Source organism: Delphinapterus leucas, chromosome 15 (assembly GCF_059928025.1).
Source record: "Delphinapterus leucas isolate spDelLeu-1000000601 "Yukka" chromosome 15, BTC_Dleu_Yukka2, whole genome shotgun sequence".
Taxonomy (NCBI): Eukaryota; Metazoa; Chordata; class Mammalia; order Artiodactyla; family Monodontidae; genus Delphinapterus; species Delphinapterus leucas.
This window is the reverse complement of record NC_143143.1, coordinates 49,835,981-49,851,599: the sequence shown is the minus strand read 5'-3', so window position 1 is coordinate 49,851,599 and position 15,619 is coordinate 49,835,981. Positions and strand designations below refer to the sequence as shown.

Here is a 15,619-nt window from a genome sequence, read left to right as displayed (position 1 = left end):
GGTGATGAATTTATAAAACAACAACAACAAAAGTGTAGAGTGTAAAGAAAATTCATTTGCAGGCCCAATGTTGCCTGCATATTTCAGGCTGTCAATGCATGGTATCTATGTTGTGCTAGATGGGAAAGGCCTAGAGAATCAGATAAGAGCCTGGGAGGCAGATAACTTACAGGTGACAACCAGGCCTGGGAATTCCCTAGGCAAAAGGGTAAAGGGGAGAAATCAGCCTGGGCTCGTTTTAGGGCTTCATCCAGGGGCCTAGCAGATGCTGCAAGGTGGTGGGGAAAGGCCCTTTAATCATAGATTTCTAGACCCCTTTCAAAGAAGAAACGGTCTTGTCTTCCATTGCCATGCAGAAACTGGCAAGAAGGCAGCCATCTGTAAGCCAGGAAGAGAGCTCTTGCTAGGAACCAAACTGGCTATCACCCTGGTCTTTGTCCTTCCAGCCTCCAGAACTGCTCAAAGGATCATACATTGCGGAGACCACTGAGCGACATGAGCTGCCTGTACACTCAGTGTTAAGATCACAAACCCAACATTCCAAGCTGCCGAACAGCCTTTCAACTTGTAGCTAAACTTCTATGCATGACCCTGAGGACAAATTCTTATATCTTTTTTAATGTAAAATAAATAATAGTTTATATAAGGGAAAAAAAATGCAGGGGCTGGTGGCAAAGCTGAGGAAGATGGCTAAGAAGGAAGGGAAAAGTAAAATGACTGGGGGTAGGGAGACATATGTCTACCTGTCTTCAACCATGTCCGGCCTGTCTGCGTCACCCAGAGAAGATGGGAGAGGAGCCAGGGTGTGGTCTCAGGAAAGGGGTGATTTCACCATTAGTCACAGAGGCAGTAGGTATTTACTGCTCCAAGACAGAGGTCCTGTCTGTGTAGACACAAATTTCCTGTAACCCTGTGAGTAGCTGTCAGGTTTGGGGTTTATACAAAGCTATGGCTATGTCCTAGTCATACCTTTGGTGATTTAGAAAGACTGCAAATACTGGAACTAAAAGCTTATTGTTTTCTTATGTTCTAGGTAAATTGACGATGACCTCAAAGGTAAGCCATGATTTCATATTTACATTGCATATCAGTGTGGCAAATTCTGTCTGTCTGGTGTTTTAACCTCCATCCTAACTGGTCAGTGACATGCTTGGGAATGCCATTCTGTGCTGGGAACTGAGAGAAATGTGTTCACTATACACCACGCCACGCTGCTTGAGGGTTTTATCATCCAGGGAAGGAGGGAAGAAATACATGGTGTTGAAAAAAGGAAAACAGTGTTCAGTAGAGACAGGGCATGGTAAGTGAGAAATGAATGCTGGAAATGGAGGAGCCTGAGGCATAGATGTGGGAGGAGGGACGGACTGGCATGGGGTAAGGAGTAGGACCCCCTGTCCTGTCCTACACAACAGTCATGCTTAAAGATATGGCAAATATTATTGCTCTTGATTTTCTTATATACAGATTGATTGTGACTTCAGTCCCTTTCAGGAACTAAAAAGAAATGAAGACATTTTAAACGGGCATTTGGGATGTTTTTTTGAATTTGAAGCTTCTTTTATCACAGTAACTTCAGTTTTGCCAGATATGATGGTCACAGGTATGGTACGCGGTTGTAGGCTGCGCTGATGAACCATGGCTTTCCACTGAAGGAGTGACCTCCCGGATTGGAAACTTAGAAATGCCCTTTCCTCTGAAAAATTCTCCGCCAAGAAATCAGCAAAGCTCCCAGAACTCTCTGCTTAGAAGGTTTGAATAAAAATCCTTCCATGGTTCTGCTCATTACTTATGTCAAAATGAAAAATATGTTCTTTACCCGTGCTTAGAAGTATTTCAATCTTTTTCATGGTTATAGCACTTGAGACTATGTCCTCCATTTGGCAGTAGGATAAGTGAAGAAGGGAAAATCATGCCAACTTTGGACAACATATGACTGTATTTTCAGCTATGATCCAAAGTCACAATTTGGCCTGTGAAGTCGGTTCTATCCCTTTGCCAAGTTGGGCAAGGAATCTTGACTGAAAGATCCTTTTTAAAGACCTGGAGTATTGGACTAGATGTCAAGACATTTGTATTTGGGCTTCTTTGGTGCCACTGTTTGAAAAAGCAAAGGCATCCTGGCTTTGCTGTTTCTTTCCATTTTAAAGTAGCAGGAATGATCCCCAAGCCCTCTTACAGAATGTTGTATGGCTAAATCAGAACTTCATTTAGAAATATTTAGAATCCTCTCTCTAGGTTGGCGTGTCTAGAGTAATTATTGTTTAATAATGCCATTTCTACTATTATTATTGCTGCTGTGTTATTACATTTTTGGTCATGGTTATCATACCAATGTCTCTGTTTATTATAAAATGAGGTGATGACTGGTATTCTTTCCACACAGCCCCAAACTGTCCCAGAGAAGTTAAAAGTGAAAATAATTTATGCCATACTGCTGAGGAAATGAAATACCCAGTGGTCAAGAAATAAATATGTCAAAGCTTCTAGGAAAATATGAACTGGGAATGTTGCTTCAGACTCACTGAGTGTGGATACTATTTGCTGCATTTTGCTGTAGAACCAGCTTTAGCTCTCAATATTCTAATTTATATTAACCTTCTTTAGACCTACCTAAACTTATAAGTCAACATTTTGGTTTATATTAACCCTGTTTAGACCTATCTGAAATTATATGTAAAAATATGATTTTGACATTGCAATTATGTTGTAATGGACAACAGTGCTTTCCCAAGTCACAAATTTGGAGACAAATATGACATCATTTTAGCACCAACATCTTCTACCCTGACTACTTGAACATTTCTATACAGTCAGTCTCTTTGAATGCAAAAAATATTAAAAGTAAAAAATATGTCTCGGAGATAGGAACTAGCTGGGCTTCAGAGTGTATCAGCCAGGAAGTCATGTACAGTAGATTGCAGGTGGCAAACAAGTATGAAGTCCGTGGTCAGAATGAGAAGTAGCCTACACCACCCTCGGCCGGGAACTGGGGACCAGTGCAGTAATGTGATAATGACTCAACAACTCTTGGTGTGCTGCCTGTGTTCCCTGTCATTCACTTTTTGGAATCGCACAGTCTCTGTCTCTGGGCTCATCAGCTGGCCCAGCTTTTGTGTCCCTAGTCTGTCATTTCTCCCCGGGCCTGGGAGCCTCTAAGTGCATTGCTAAATGAATTCATTGTGGGAACAAAGATAGGGTGGTCGAATAGAGATGGCTATCTTTTGTTGTCAGACATTCAATCCCATATAGCAATCCAATTACTTAAGCTGTTTCTATCAGTCTTATTAGGGCTGGCCATGGAGTCCGGCTCGGGTGCTGATCGCTGTGTCTCGGAAGAATGTGGTGGAACAGATTAGCGCTTTAATGAGAGACTTTCTGAAGAGCAGATCTTTTCCATTGTATATATATATCGAGATCTAGGAATCATTTTTAGGCAAAAGCCCGGAGTCACTGTTACAAAGACTGATCAAAGGATGGCTGGAAATCTGTACAACTGCTTGAAGAAATTTTATGGGTTATAAAATATTGGCACAGGTTCTGTCTGTTATGGGCTATCTGCTAAAAATCTCTGGTAGGCTGGGAAAAGGAAATTGCTTATTGGCATTTATTCTGTGGGATGGATATCTTTGGAGTTTGCATTTGAACTCTTTCCTCATTGTGTTACAGGTCAAATTCTGTGCTCAGCGCTAACATTCCAGGAATGTGGGCTGCACAAAATCAACACAAGCCTTGCTCCATATTTTGCTACCCAGAAGAACAGATTGTGCGAGGGTGGCTCAGACAATGGTGAACAGACGATTGCTAAGAAGAGATAGCAAGGGTGGAGTAAGATTTCAGTGGTTAATGTGTAAGGTTGAAACCTGACGTTAAAATGAGAGTTGGGAATTAAGTTCGAGAAATAACTTAGGGAACTCTCGCTGTGGCTATTGAGAAAAGATGGTAATTTGGGTTTTGTTTTGTTTTCTTTGGCAATTGGTTTTCATGTTGAAAGAAACAATATCCAGACTCTACAGGTCATGCCTATTGCTCTGGGACTATTTCTGAAATACCAGATGCAAAGAGCTTTTATTTTAAAGGAAGGACAGCTACTCTTATTTGGAAGATTTTAAGTAAACGGAAACAATTTTCTTTCATACAAATTTCTTATTATTTCCAACAGACATAAAAGTACCCATTACTCAGCTTCAATAGTTAATCATAGCTAATCTTTCACCTATACCTTCTAAATTTTCTGGAAACATCTCTGACTTCATATAGTTTCACCCATCACTACTACACTTTAAAAAATAAGAACCCTTTAGCAAAGCATTAACTGCAACAGAATTATCATGCCTTAAAAATATTAAAAATAATTTCTTAACAGCCACAAATTTTTACTTAAATTTCTCATAAGCAGAAGATATAAAGGTATTTGGCCTATTTCTTGGAGGTTCTTTTGACATGGCATATTTTAGATAATTTTAGATAATAAATGCCCTTTTTCCCAGGAGGATGTTGTTCATCTTCTATACAGACTTATTCCAGATTCTATAAAGACGTTAAACATTACAATAAGGATATATTCTATTTTGTATGGAATTTTGTAGTTTTCAAAATACTTTTATGCGTGTAGATGTTTTTGTTTTTATGTTAGCCTCTGTAAGACAGCTGGATATATTAGATAAAGAAACAAACATAGCTGGTACTTGAATTTAACTCTTTTGACCTCAGCAATATGTTCTTTCTCCTTTACCATTGATTTTCACTCTCTCTTTCTCAATATAATGATCTCTATCAAAAAGCAAAATTCCATGGGCTTGGGCTTAGACTGAATTTCAGATACTGCTTACACTGCTCAGTTATATATGATCTTAGGTGAATTACTAACCATGTGGAAGCCCCGTTTCCTCATCTGTAAAATGGTGAGTATAATAATGTAACTCCCCAGCTTATAACAGAATAAAGTGAGCATGAATAAAGGGTGAGAGAAAATGCCTAGTTCCTGTATCTTTCCTTCCCAGCTAATGGGCTGGTTGTGGCCCCACATTTACAGTGTGACTTTGTATCTACTTCCTCACATCTTGAATTTGAGTTGGACTTGTGACTTGCTTTGGCAAGTAGAATGAAACGGAAATACTGTCGTGCCATTTCCTAGGTCAGGCCTGAAGAGGCCTTATGCGCTTCTGCCTGTTCTCTTGGATACCTGCCATTACCATACAAGTCAGCTAACCTGCTGGGAGTGAGAAATCACCTGGAGAGCCCAGTTGTCTCCGTGGAGACCATCCTAGATCAGTCTGTAGTCAGCCACCTTCAAAACATGTGAAAAAGCTTAGCTAACATCAACAGACTTGCCTATCTACCCAACCAGCAGCCGACTACACGCACCTGTGAGTCCTGCCAAGGCCAGAAGAACAACCCAGCAGACCCAGACATTTGTGATTGGTAATACATGCTTATTGTTTTAATCAACTAAATTTGGGGGTGACTTGTTATACAGCAATAGCTAACTGATACACAGTAATTGGAGAGACAACATTAGTATTTATTAAACTTGAGGGGAATTATATATTAGATATTGCTTCCATTCTCTTACCCTTATTCAATCCATCTATTTTGTAAATGTCAGATAGATCACCCCAATAAAGTGCTTTCTGCATGTTACTTTCTGCTGTGGACAGCTTAGCAGCTGTTCATTCCTGCAGGAAGAAGCTCAAACTCTTCAGCATATGACTCAGGAAAATCTGACTCCAACTGCCTTTCTGTTATTTTCTTCCAGTATTTTCTCATGCTAGTTTTTTTCTAATAAACTTTTTTAATGAACAGACCCAACTTTAAGTGTTTCTTTTCCATACTTTTGCTCTAAGTCCCTACCTAAAATGTTCTTCCTTCTGGCCACTACTCAAGGGAGCTCTTAACTTCCTAAAAGCTTTCCCGGATGCCTTTAGTCACACTATTGGCACTACATATTTATGCCACTGGCTTAGCAATGAGCCATTTTTGCATTCTGACAATTTTTGTCTCATCTTCTATCACTGTATGATTTTCTAATTGTATCCCTCTTGTGAATACACCTTACCTTCTTGGTAACAAGAATTATGTCTCATCTGCTTTTGTTATCTAAGGCAGTTGTCAACGCAAGGAGTTCAATAAATATCTGGTCACTGTTGAATCAAAGGTTAAAGTGTATGAGGGTGCATATCCATATAGAGAAAGGGGAGACCATTGTGGTATGGGATAAATGGGGAAGGCCATTTGGAGGAAGAGAACTTGTGTTGGGTCCAGAAGCCTGAGCAGAACTTCAAAAAGTAGGAGGAAGTAAAGAGTGGACATGTTTATAATAAAAAGTCTTGGAGACAGGAACCAGCACAGTGAGTGTATTAGTTAGGATGGGCTAGGTTAGGATACAGTAACAACCATCCCCCAAATCTCAGTGACATAAGCAGTGGAGTATATGTTCTGTTCATGCTAATGTTCATCACACACCAGTAGGAGGAATCTGTTGAAACTCATCTTCACTTAGGGATCCAGGGCAATGGAGTTGCTACCATTTGGAAGATTATAGGTCTTTGTGGCAAAGAGGAGAGGAGATGAGAAAACTGCATTGTCTCTTAAATACTTCCACCCAGAGGTGATACATGTCACTTCTGTCTGCTTAGAATTCATTGGCCAGAGAAGGTCACATGGTCACACCTAACTTCGTGAGTACCTGGCAGGAGAGGTTTAAAAGATATTAGTAAGTAGTTGTAATACTCCTGAGGGTGGGAGGGTAGCCTGGGAAAAACTAGCCTAATTAAATAAAGGTTATGCAGTAAAGAAAAGGTAAGAAATTAAGTGGAGTAGATAAAAAGGGAAAAAATTATGGAAATGCTTTTGACCTAGGAAGAGGAATTTGACCTTGATATTAGGCAGTAGGAAGCCATTGTAGGTTTTTAAGCAGGGATGTCACGGTATGATGTCAACCGTGTTCTAGTAAGACTAACCTTCATCTTGCAAATAGGATGGAAAGGAGAGATGATAGGACCAGAAACTTTAAGGCTCGGAGTGCTGAGCAGTGGGGACATGTGAGTGTGTGTGTGTGTGTGTGATACAATACACTTCACAGTGAGATGCTGCAGGATTTGGTGATGGATTGAAGTGGTAGATTGAGATCTGGAGGATCGATGTCTTAAATATATGCAGTCCTTTTCCTAAAAGGTAGGAAGAGAATGAGCAGGATGATGAGGTTCAAGCTAACTCATAAACTAAGCTCGTTTCAGACCTTCTGAATCTGTGTGGACTAAATAAGATAGTGACTGAAACGAAACAAAGCAGAAAGGATCTCATTCAAGTCACGGGTATGGTGTGTGTCCATGTGTGTGTGGTGTGTATGTCCATCTGTCTGCCTGTGTGTCTGTCTGTGTGTGTGTACAAAGAAAAACAAATAGACTTCCTTGGATCGCCTCAATGCCCTGCTCATTTCTTTGTAAGATAAAACCACAAGACCAACAAATGCAGAATTCTGCTTTTGCTTTTCACGGAGACATGCAAAGCCACTGGTGCCTGCTTTCTTTGGTTTAAAAAAAAAAAAGAGTCGGAAAGGTCATCCAAGATAGGAATAAATAGAGGCAGAGGCAATCAATGTTTAACTTAGAAATATTTTTCGGTTAATCATCTCTGACCGCTCACACTATGAGGGCACTCCCGGAGTGCTGGCACACTTGAACTGCAAGCCACCCAGCTTCTCGTAAAACAGCCAAATGTCAGGAGCTGTACAATCAGAAAGGCTGATCTACTCTAGGTTAAACGTAACATGGGGAGAAATCTTCAGCAAGTGTATATCTTGGGATAGTCTGACTTGTAGACATTTGCTTCTGAGTCTGAGGCTATGAAACCACAGGATTTTCCTTGTTTGGGGATTATCATTTAAAACTTGGGATTTATACCCGGTAGGACATTTGTTGAAAGGTGTGGGAAATCGTCTTGGAACCTGTTTTATGGCTTTCTTTTCCTGTTTTCACTGCTGGTATAAGTAATTTTACAGAATACTACATAATATGGTTTCTTAGTTTGGGGCTGTTTTGATGACTTTTTTGTCATTTTATCAAAGAAAGCCAATCTTTAAGAAATTTATGAAAACTTTTTCGGGCCAATGGGGCCAATATTTGGTCTGATAAGAAATAGACTTTTTAAGTCTTTCCTCCATTCTAGTGTGTTTGCAGATGGTCAGTGGTGAGGAAATTCTATGATTTTGACAGGCTTTGTTCATTCTCTCTTCTGTAGGGGGTGAAATAATTATCCGTCAAACAAAAGAAGTAACTCATTTGGCCTTTGGATGTAATGTACCCATTACATTCATGTAAAGAGATTCTTAATCCAAGCGTCACCCTTGACTTAAGGCCATTGTGCTCATGAACCGTGGAGCATATGGTGTGCTCTTCTGTGACCCATCACTCCAGAGAGTTTCCTACACCACGGACATTGCTTTACAAGCAGAGAGTAACGCAACCAGCGCCAAAACCATCAATACCCTAGGAGCACAGATGTGTTTCTCTTACGAGACCTGGTCTTTCTAGCATTCTGATTCTAGATATGTGAAACATCATGTAATAATTCAACATCAGGGAAATTCAGCAAAGCTGTGTTTGAATTATTAAGGATGTCTTAATTTTGGTTTTGCCTTTGGGGAGCTTTAAACAATCCGATTTTGAATGCTTTTGAGGAATTCACAAAGATATGATAGATTTTACAGGAAATATAAAAAATACTAGGTTACATGTGTCTCATTCAAAAGAACAAATTCTATACCTTTTGTGTCCTTTTAGGGTGAATGGACAGCAAGATCCTGATGGAACATTAAAAAAAAGCCTTTTATTATGGCTTGGATCTTTAATCTTGCAATGATTTTAAATAATGTCACTTTAGATTTTTATTGTTAACTATTACATTGTTTGGGGCCTGGGTTTTACTTCTCATCTTGTCCTCTATCCTTGGCCATCACCTTGGTCCACCAGTAAATTTTGGCCATGGCTTTATTATTTATTTGTTGTTTTGGCCAAAATAACAGATGTGTTTCTCTCCTGTGCAGGAATTATTGTCTCCTTCAGACTCTCCTGAACAGAGGACAGATGGTGACTTTGCCTTTTGTACCAGTTAGCTATGGTTGCATAACAAGCTACTCCAAACTCTGGCCTAAAAAATTAAGATTTATTGCTCTTGGGTTGGCTGGACAGCTGTTCTGCTCTTGGCAAGGCTCCCCAAGCATCCCTGGCCAGCGGTGGGCCAAGTAGGGAGCTCTGCATTTCTAGACTGACTATAGGCTGCTCCAAGGTCACCTTGAATGGGAAAGGTGGAATCTCCTTTGTGTGGTCTTTCATCATCCAGCAGACTTGTCTGGTTTGGTTCACGTGGTGGTAACAAGGATCTGAGAGAGAGAAGCATGCAAGTTTCTCGAGGCCCAGACTTGGAGCTGGCACACTGACATTTCCATTGTAAATTGACCAGCAAGTCACAAGGCCAGCCTAGACCCAAAAGGTAAGGAAATAGACTTCTTCTTGATGGAAGGAGCTGCAGAGTCACATTGGAGAGAGTGTGGATACAGGGGAGCCATTACTTGGAACCATCAGTGCAACCAATTGAGTGCAGCTTAATGGGAAGTAATCTTCAACTAGGCTAGTGATCTCTGCCCCAGGTGAAAGGTCCATGACATATAGCCATATTTCTCAAAGTGTGGTCTATAGGTACCTCCTACCTCAGAGTCACTGTGGGACTTGAGGTGCCCTATACCTACTGAATTATATTTCTGGGGTTGGGTCCCAGAAGTCTGCCTGTTAATCAGTATCCCCACACCATAACAGTTTCACTCAGGCTTCAGAATCTCTGCTTTAGATTCTCCTACTCAACGCAATGAAACATGTAGACTTAAGTAAGAGAGTGTTTTTTCAGATACAGAAAACTTACTTTGAAATGAATTACAAAAAATATAGTTGGACTTTTCCAGTGAATTACCTTAAACAAATTCTTACCTTTTCCCCGATTATGATAAGTATAATATGTCATAATTACATTAGATTAATCAAGAAACTCATACTGGTAACACAATCATTGCTTTTGCTCTTTTGATTTTGTACCTGCAAGGGGGCCCCTAAAAACTGACGCATCTTAAAATTGGGCCATTTTGCCTTCCTCACCAATAATGTCCAAGTCAACATTCCTTTGGTTATTTTCATAGAAAGACTTAGAAACCTACCATGATGTCATCCCCTCTAGGAACCTGTGGTGTGGCAAAGATGAAAAATTTATAAATTTATACTTCAGAAGAAAAAAAACACAGATATATGGGATTTATACGTTTTGTCCAATGCCTCCTAGTAGGCAAGTACGGAAGGAAGAAAGATATCTTTACATGTTTAAAGTTCATATCCTTATCTTCCACTCAGAAGCCTTCAATGGGAGTCATTCAGGTGCCCTTCAGGTAGAGACAGACTCTGTGTGTGTGTGTGTGTGTGTGTGTGTGTGTGTGTGAGAGAGAGAGAGAGAGAGAGAGAGAGTAGTTCTATCATTTCATTGGAAGCTGCCTTTGAGCTATTGACTGAAAATTTAAGACATTCTGCAAGAATCTTTTAGGATCAAAAATATATTTTAATGAACACTCAAAGGAAATAAACCTGAAAGAAGCAAAAAGAGCTTTAAAAAAGACTAGTACTCAAGTTAAACTAGTCTCCTTGGTTCCAGTCTTTACTGGAACGAATTTAGCCTGTGCAGAGGACCAGGTTAGTCATCTGGAAGCAGCCTTGGACCTCTCACTCTTCTCCTTTGCTGAAAACCCCTCATGGCATCAACTGCCTCCCTGGGCTGTCAAATTCAAACACATCAGGGGAAGGGAAAAGAACAGTAAGTGAGTGAGGCTGGATGGTTATGAGTAATAGAGGGTGGTAGGGTCTGTGGGAAACTGGAAAACGGATGTCTTATTGAGAAGTACTCAAATTCAGATTTTTAAAAGAAAAATTGGACCTGACCAATAGAACACATTTGTGGCTCAATTCCTGCCTTAAACCATCTGTGTGCTACCTCTGGGCTGGCTCAAGTCCAAACATGATAATCTGGCGTTTAAGATTCTCTATGGCCTGACACAGTGCTGTGAACAGAGTAAGACTTCTCATGATCATTTTTAATGCAGCAAGATGTGGGGAAAGATCACTGGGCTTTGGAAGTCTTGGGATTGAATTCTGATTCCACCACTCACTGGTCCCTACAGCCTCAAATGAGTCATTTTGTCACCTCTAAGCCGTGTTTGTTTTTCATATGTACAATGTGGGTAGCAAAACCTGCCCTGCCAAGCTCCTTTATTTCCTAGGAAAATAAAATGATATCACTCAGAGCTGTACCCCCAGTATGGCAGCCACTGGCCACATGGGGCTACTGAGTACTTGGCATAGCGCTGGTGTGACAGAGGAACTGGATTCAGTTGTATTCAACTTTAATTCATTTCAATTTCAATTTAAAACCTGCTTGATTTAGTTCTCAGAAAACTTTTAAGAATAGTTGGAATAACTTGAATTTGTCAATCTACTTTTTTCAGCTGTAAACTTTTATGGAATCTGAATGCAAATCAAATATTTCTGATGAAAGTTCAGCATCTGAATTGAGAGGTCTAAATGTAAAGTACACACTGAATTTTAAAGATTTAGTATGAAAAAAGAAGGTTAAACAGCTCATTAGTAACTTTTTATGTTGACTACATGTTAAATGATAATATTTTGGACATACTGGCTTAAATTAAGTATATTGTTAAAGTAATTTCTCTTCTCTACACTTAAAAAATGTGGCTATTGGATATTTTAAAATATTGTATATGACTCACATTATAGTTCTATTGAGCACTGCTGATCTACATGAAAACTTTTAATAAACTGTGATGTTTTTACCAGCAGTAAATACTGCACAAGCAGGGCACAATACTTGTGAGAGTAGCAATTACATCTGTCTTGTTCCCCATCATATAACTAGGGCCTGGCCTTGTTCCTGGCACAAAGCAAAGGTGATAAAGATTCTTTGACCAAATAAATATTTAAATAAGTTCAAATATTTATGAAATGAACACATATTCAAATGGTATCTGTGTTGCATTGCCTATAAAATAAAGTGGCTATAAAATAATATCTAAGTTACTTCCAGCTCTAGAAGACAGTAAGACCTGACAAAGTAGATATCACATAATACTGTGCAGTATGCTTTCATGCTATGTGTAGACGTTTAGTCTCTTTCACTTGGCTGCCCTGCTGGGATTTTGATATAGTATCTTTAAATACAATACATGCCAATGCAAGAAAGAAAAGCAGATCTTCATTAGATGACAAGAAGTAGCTCATGTTGCCAGATTCTGATTAAGAATGAGGGAAGCAACACTGACCAAATCAGCATCGATATTTTGGACCTGGTCCCTTTGTCTTTGTTAGTTTTGATTTTCAGTCAAACTACAGTTTTATCAGAATAATCATTGCTTTTGTAGGCTTTCTTGCCTACAGATTAGAGCGTGTTTTATGCATGAATATTCTACACCTTGAAGTGAGAATTTGCTCTTGGGAAGTCACATGCTTTCTTGGAGAATGAATTGTCACCTCACATTTTCCATCTGTCCTCAAGGAAATATGTTTATTTTTAGTGAACAAGATAAACCCTAGAGGGATAGGTAGTAGATTCCCCCACTTTCTTTCATTTCATATGGAGGAGTATAAGACTCCCTTGATAATTAACATATCAGATTTCTGAGATCCGTGGAGCTCCTCTTGCAAGGAAAAGTGTATATAATTGTAAGTTCTATATATAATATATGTATATGTTTTTCTGTTTCCATGGGAAATGTTACAGTATGATTTATTTGCCATATATGAAATTTAATGTTTTGAAAGACTAACTTTCATTCTGTGGAATTAAAGGTAAGAAGCTTTATTGTGTCGTGTAGTTTCTTTGGAAATGAATGGCAACTTGGCGTTTTCCTCTGCTTCTTACTGATGGAAGTTGTGAGGATTCCAGTGTTTTCCCCTGAGAGATTATCTTCCGTTGGCCGCCATCCTAAGTTTTGAGATGTTTATTCTAGAAGCAATTTAAACAAAAGAGAGGAAATGCCCTGGACTAGTGACTGCATGTAATCATCATGAAAAATGCTTGATATTGAATCAAAGGAGTGGAAGATGGTGTCCTGATTCCAGACTTGCACTCCCATCTCTGGGGACAGGACTCTTTTGGAGAAACTAGGATAAAAGGAAAGCATGTTGGGGCAAACATGGCCCATTTGTTGTGCATGTATTTCCTTCTTTTCTCCTTTTTATCGTCACCCTGTGAATGAAGAAACCTGGTGAGTTGTGAGCTAATACAATCTAAGGGATTTTTCCTACCCTGTGATGGTGTTCAGTGAGTTGTTTCTACAATGTTACTTAAATAAAAAAGAAAACACATGAGCATTAGAATGAAAATGGCTTCAGGCAGGAGTCATCAATGGATACTCAATCTAAAGGTGGAGGTTCGATGTAGAACAGAATACTTACATAATCTCAAGGTATCTAAAACTACAGAAGGAAAAAGTTACGCAGTAAAGACATGGGACAGCATTTTAACCAAATGATAGAAATTAACATCTCCACAAAGGGGCAAATGGTATTACGGGTCCCAAGATGGGACATTTTGGGAAGAACACATCATTATGTAGTGTTCCAGTCCCAAAGGGGATCCATGAGCCTAATCACAAGGAAATATCAAATTGAGGGACACTCTATAAAGTAACTGAAAGGTTGAGTGATGGCTCTCAGGTTCAAGGAGATTGTAGAGTCACGACAACTGAATGCACTGTGGGGTCCCAAGCTGGATCCTTCACCTAAAAAATAATTGTTATGATGGTCATTACCGGGGACACATGATGAAATGTGTATATGGACTGTAGATTAGATGAAAATTCTTAAATTCAATGTTAAATTTCTTGAATTTGATAGCTGTACTGTGATTATGTAAGAGACTCTATTCTTAGGAAGAACACATTGATGTATTACAGAGTAAGACATCAAACATGCAGCAACAGTCACATGGTTCAGAGCTAATACATCTATATTTTTGCGTGTGTGTGGATACACACACACACACACACACACTCACACAGAAAGAAAGCAGAGCTGCATTAAGCAAACATGGCAAATAACTAAAAGTTGTTAAATTGGTGGAAAGGGGGGTTTAGCATTTGCAACTTTAAATTTGAAATCGTTTCAAAATAAAAAGTTTTAAAAATAGAGCCCACCTCTCCACCACACACACATACACATGTATCTGTTGCTGTAAAGGTTTTCTGCGAGAAGAATTTAGAATACAAACAGTTTGAATATTAGGAGAAAAGTGTGAGGATGAGCCATGGAAGCACCTTCTCATAAATATTGTTGGAAGTAGTCTTTCTACGATGACAGACTCCAGGAATTCTGTGTCCATCAGGGTAATCCCACTAAAGAAATTTCAGATGGCTGCAAAGTCCTGAGAGTCCAGGGTGTAGGGTGATGAAGCCCTGTTTGGAGGGTTGATTTATGGCTGGCTTAACCTGCTTGTTACTGGGAACTTGTGGAGCAGCGGTCTGGGTCAAGGCGGTGTGCCCTGCACTGTCCCTCTGGAGGGAAGGAGCACGTGCGCTATCCTTTAAGTGTTACATTCCCAGGGGTTGAGGTTAGCCAACCATCTTCTCTTAGTGCATCGGCATGGCATGTCCGCAGTGGCTCCGCAGTCTCTTGTGAAGCACGTGGAAGGAAAGTTGGTTCTTCATGCAAGCTCTGGCATCCATACAGCACTCATCTGTGACTCACGAGATTTTAAGTGTGCAAGCTTGCTTTTCCGGTAGACTCCAGGCTGAGGCAATGCACCCATGTACACTGTTAACAGAGCCTTCTAGGAAGGGGGGTAGGGCGCTTGCTAACCAGCTCATTAGAGCAAGAGAGAATGATGCTGTTGTTCAACCAGTCTTAAGAAAAATCTCAGTGGGATCTCCCTTAACAAACACCTGTAATCTGGGGTTACACCAACACACAGTTAACTCTTTACATAGCCCTTTGTCGTGCTCTCATAAGCATCCTGTGGAGGTTACACAGGAAGAAAAATCAGCCTTTTATTACTTAATCACATCACTCAGTGTTAGAGGTTTTTGTTATCTCATAAAATGCTTTCCAGGGGTAGGGAAAGGGGGTTTGGAAGAAAGTTTATTGACTTGCCTTGTTTCCAATTTCATGAGCTTTCAAACAAAAATACTGTGTCCTCTTTTTATTTGTTGATTTTTAAAAATACGGCTTTTGTGCATGATTGGTTCATTTTCAAGGCCATTTTGTTTTGTCCTAATATCAGTATGCTTTGAGAATTATTTTTCTTAAGTGTAAATGGCATAGAGGGCTATAAATCATCCACATGTATTTGACTATGACAGTAATTGTTTTTGAGTGTTGTAGATCAAAAACACAGCAGAGGATGGAGCCAGTGTGGATCCAGCAAGCTTTCAAAGGTATTTGCTTTAAAAGAAAAATGAAGTCCTAAGACTAAGGCTTCTAGTTTTCAAAGTGCTGTGCAGAATTTCAACCTCATGATCTTTTATCAACTTTGAAGGGGGGACACGGTTGTTGTCTTTGCTTAGTAACAGTTTTAA

General features: G+C 39.6%; 1 protein-coding gene across 3 annotated transcripts in view; it reads left to right on the top strand.

The window, feature by feature from the left end:
- Positions 1–646: 646 nt before the first annotated feature.
- LOC111165638 (adenosine 5'-monophosphoramidase HINT2-like) overlaps positions 647–15,619 on the top strand; it is a 31,295-nt gene continuing 16,322 nt past the window's right edge. Inside the window, exons 1-3 of one of the 3 annotated variants that reach the window (XR_016387869.1) lie at positions 647–912; positions 1,034–1,056; positions 1,465–15,478. The gene's annotated coding sequence lies outside the window, so the exon portion shown is untranslated. The other 2 variants (XR_016387868.1, XR_016387867.1) reach the window with 2 other exon arrangements.